This window comes from Bombina bombina, chromosome 2 (genome assembly GCF_027579735.1).
Source record: "Bombina bombina isolate aBomBom1 chromosome 2, aBomBom1.pri, whole genome shotgun sequence".
NCBI lineage: Eukaryota > Metazoa > Chordata > Amphibia > Anura > Bombinatoridae > Bombina > Bombina bombina.
Window position 1 is genome coordinate 734821240 of NC_069500.1, and position 5000 is coordinate 734826239.

The following is a 5000-nucleotide window of genomic DNA, read 5'->3' on the forward strand; positions in this document are numbered from 1 at the left end:
AAATTTGATAATAGAAGTAAAATAGAATGATGTTTAAAATTGCATTCTCTGTCTGAATCATGAACGTTTAATTTTGGCTTCACTGACCCTTTAAGACACTGAAAACAAAACAATCCTACATTTTTTATTACATTAAAGACCAACCGGATAAACTTTGCTGAGAAATAAAGCTAATACTTTTCAATTTTAGTCCTTTATCTATATTCTTTGTTTAAACTAGAATCAATTTATAAAAGCTATACAATAGAGACACCTAGTGAACATACTGAATATATCTTACTGAAAGTAAACTCAGACATATTGTTGGAAACTTATCATGGGAAAGTTATGTTCATCTTAATGCCAAAATCAGTAAATTGAACTTAGCCACTAAATCCCCTTTAATTGTTTTTTTCTTTAACTCAAGAACATATAGGCCTTGATCACCATCTTATGGCTGAGGCCTTTTAAGTTTTTCAGCTCTTTTTCTCGCACTCGTAAACATGTTTTTGGATTCTAGATAAAAGTCCTTTTTTTTCCTATGGGGCCAAAAACTTCTTAGCAATAACAATCCATTTCTGAGTCACTTTTTTGAGGGCCAGTTTTGATTTTACAAATTTGACAACTCAAGGCATTTGAAAAATCCTTGAAAGTACATTTTGGACATCTTTGCAATTATTTCAAAGCTATTTGAATCTTGCATATTTGCAAAACTCTATGTATTAACATATATGGTATTAATTCATCAAAGCTCCATTCATTCCTATAGTAGAGGCTTTATACAGTGGACAGGGCAAATGTAAAGATTATTTAACTTATACTGTATGTGTTGAGTATGTGATATCCTGTACAGCCAATGGGATCTGTAGGAAAAGTCACTACAGGACCCTAAGATCTAAAAATGTTTTTTGTGTTATTTTTTTTTAATATTTGAAGTCACATTTGCACTGTCGTGTTTGTCACTAACAGTACTGACATCTTCATAATCAAGTTTTAAAATTGGATTGAGAAATTCTGTTGTATCTGTCAGTTTCAGGTGACCTCCCAGTTTGTAATTTGAGAACTGTAAACTTGTAAAACCCTTTTCGGGGGCTTTTCTGCTGAGGGATTTTAATGAAACAATTTTGGCACCCAAGAAACTCGATGACCAGTTTGGTTAGAGAGCCAAAAGCCATTTCGGGAGCAAATCGCTGATAGATTGTGATCGACCCCATAGTCTCTAAAGGATGAAATAACACACAAGATATAGACAGGCCTGTGCATTAGGATCATTCGTTATGATCCAAATGAACAGGCCAAGACTAAGCTGAATCCTTAAAAAAAACATTAAACACTATCGGCTAGATTTAGAGTTTTGTCGGTAACGACCCGCGTAGCTAACGCTGGCTTTTTTCTGGCCGCACCTTTTAAATACCTCTGATATTTAGAGTTCACAGAATGGCTGCGTTAGGCTCCAAAAAGGGAGCGTACAGGCATATTTACCACCACTGCAACTCTCGATACCAGAGTTGCTTACGGACGCGGCCAGCTTCAAAAACGTGCTCGTACACGATTCCCCCATAGAAAACAATGGGGCTGTTTGAGCTGAAAAAAAACCTAACACCTGCAAAAAAGCCGCGTTCAGCTCCTAACGCAGCCCCATTGTTGTCTATGGGGAAACACTTCCTACGTCTGCACCTAACACTCTAACATGTACCCCGAGTCTAAACACCCCTAACCTTACACTTATTAACCCCTATTCTGCCACCCCCGCTATCGCTGACCCCTGCATATTATTTTTAACCCCTAATCTGCCGCTCCGTAAACCGCCACTACTTACATTATCCCTATGTACCCCTAATCTGCTGCCTCTAACACCGTCGACCCCTATATTATATTTATTAACCCCTAATCTGCCCCCCACAACGTCGCCTCCACCTGCCTTCACTTATTAACCCCTAATCTGCCGAGCGGACCGCACCGCTATTATAATAAAGTTATTAACCCCTAATCCGCCTCACTAACCCTATAATAAATAGTATTAACCCCTAATCTGCCCTCCCTAACATCGCCAACACCTAACTTCAAACATTAACCCCTAATCTGCCGACTGGAGCTCACCGCTATTCTAATAAATGTATTAACCCCTAAAGCTAAGTCTAACCCTAACACTAACACCCCCTAAGTTAAATATAATATAACTCTTATTAAATAAATTATTCCTATTTAAAGCTAAATACTTACCTGTAAAATAAATCCTAATATAGCTACAATATAAATTATATTTATATTATAGCTATTTTAGGATTTATATTTATTTTACAGGTAACTTTGTATTTATTTTAACCAGGTACAATAGCTATTAAATAGTTAAGAACTATTAAATAGCTAAAATAGTTAAAATAATTACAAAATTACCTGTAAAATAAATCCTAACCTAAGTTACAATTAAACCTAACACTACACTATCAATAAATTAATTAAATAAAATACCTACAATTACCTACAATTAAACCTAACACTACACTATCAATAAATTAATTAAATACAATATCTACAAATAAATACAATGAAATAAACTAACTAAAGTACAAAAAATAAAAAAGAACTAAGTTATAAAAAATAAAAAAATATTTACAAACATCAGAAAAATATTACAACAATTTTAAACTAATTACACCTACTCTAAGCCCCCTAATAAAATAACAAAGACCCCCAAAATAAAAAAATGCCCTACCCTATTCTAAATTACTAAAGTTCAAAGCTCTTTTACCTTACCAGCCCTGAACAGGGCCCTTTGCGGGGCATGCCCCAAAGAATTCAGCTCTTTTGCCTGTAAAAAACCCCACATACAATACCCCCCCCCAACATTACAACCCACCACCCACATACCCCTAATCTAACCCAAACCCCCCTTAAATAAACCTAACACTAAGCCCCTGAAGATCTTCCTACCTTATCTTCACCATACCAGGTTCACCGATCGATCCAGAAGAGCTCCTCCGATGTCTTGATCCAAGCCCAAGCGGGGGGCTGAAGATGTCCATGATCCGGCTGAAGTCTTCATCCAAGCAGGAGCTGAAGAGGTCCATGATCCGGCTGAAGTCTTCTATCAACGGCATCTTCAATCTTCTTTCTTCCGGATCCATGTTCATCTTGCAGACCTCCGACGCGGAACATCCTGCTGGCCCGACGGACTACCGACGAATGAAGGCTCCTTTAAGGGACGTCATCCAAGATGGCGTCCCTCGAATTCCGATTGGCTGATAGGATTCTATCAGCCAATCGGAATTAAGGTATGAAAATTCTGATTGGCTGATGGAATCAGCCAATCAGAATCAAGTTCAATCCGATTGGCTGATCCGATCAGCCAATCAGATTGAGCTCGCATTCTATTGGCTGTTCCGATCAGCCAATAGAGTTTTGTCGTTAGATTTCTAACGCTCACTTCAGACATGACTCTAAATACTGGAGTTAGAAATATCCCATTGAAAAGATAGGATACGCAATTGACGTAAGGGGATCTGACTGACTCCAAATACCGGCGGTAGCCTAAAACCAGCGTTAGGAGCCTCTAACGCTGGTTTTCACGGCTACCGCCAAACTCTAAATCTAGGCCTTTGAGATTATAATCTAAAATGATTAGATACATGTAGAAAAAAATTGAATTATACTTTTAATATTTATTTTGAACCATTTTCCTGTCATTCAACAGTTCCCTTTAAAATTAAGACTCCAGATTTCGCACCTTACCCTGCTGTATTCTTCACACCCATTGTCTCTCTAATAATCTGTTTATATCTGTCCATAATTCGACTTATTATAGGAAATAATATAAGGCAACAGGATCTAAGTAAACCTAGGTTACAACATGGCGACACTAGTTACCCTGAACTTAAAAAACAAATTTAATTATAAAAAATATGTCTGCATATAATGTTCTGGGTAATCGTTCCTTAGTATACATCACACAGTATTTATTTGGTGCTTAATGTCCCTTTAAAGAAGGCAAGGGATTAACCTTCAATTAAAATTATGGATCGTGAATTACATTTTTTTAGACTTAAAGGGACATAAAACCCAATTTTTTTCTTTCATGATTTAGATAGAACATACAATTTTAAACAACTTTCCATTTTACTTCTATTATCAAGTTTGCTTTGTTTTCTTCTTATCCTTTGTTGAAAAGCAGGAAGGTAAATTCAGGAGTGCGCACTATATGGCAGCTTTTCTGCAACAATGTTCTACATTAGCAAGAGCACTAGAAGGCAGCACTATTTCCTGTTATGTAGTGCTCCAGACATGTGTACTCTACTTATCTGGATAGCTCTTCAACAAAGAATAAGAAGAGAACAAATAACAATTTAAATTAGAAGTAAATTGGAAATGTTTTTTAAAATTGTATTTTCTATCTGAATCATGAAAGAAAAATGAGGGTTTCATGTGAAGGACTGTGCAATAAAAATATAAGATATAAATGGAGAATCCCTTTTAGCCTTATTTTGTGCTGTAATGAATCTTTTATTGTCTATAGAGGTTAAAGGGACATGAAACCCAAAACAATTATTTCATGATTTAGACAGAGCACACATTTTTAAACAACTTTCCAATTTACTTCTATTATGTAATTTGCTTCCTTCTCTTGTTATCCTTTGCTGAAAGGTTTATCTAGGTAAGCTCAGGCGCAACAAAGAACCTAGGTTCTAGCTGCTGATTGGTGACTGCATATATATATATATATATATATATATACACACACAGATTGTTGTCATTTGCTCACCCATGTGTTTAGTTAAAAAACAGTAGTGCATTGCTGCGCCTTCAACAAATAATGCCAAGAGAATGAAGCAAATCTGATAATAGAAGTAAACTGGAAAGTTGTTTAAAATTTTATGTTCAACCTAAATCATGAAAGATATTTTTTGGTTTCATGTCCCTTTAAGAAGGCACTAAAGTACAAATTACATTTTTTTTGATTCAGAAAGAGCATGCAATTTCTGTAATTGGCTGATGGCTGTCACATGATACATTGGACATGGAAA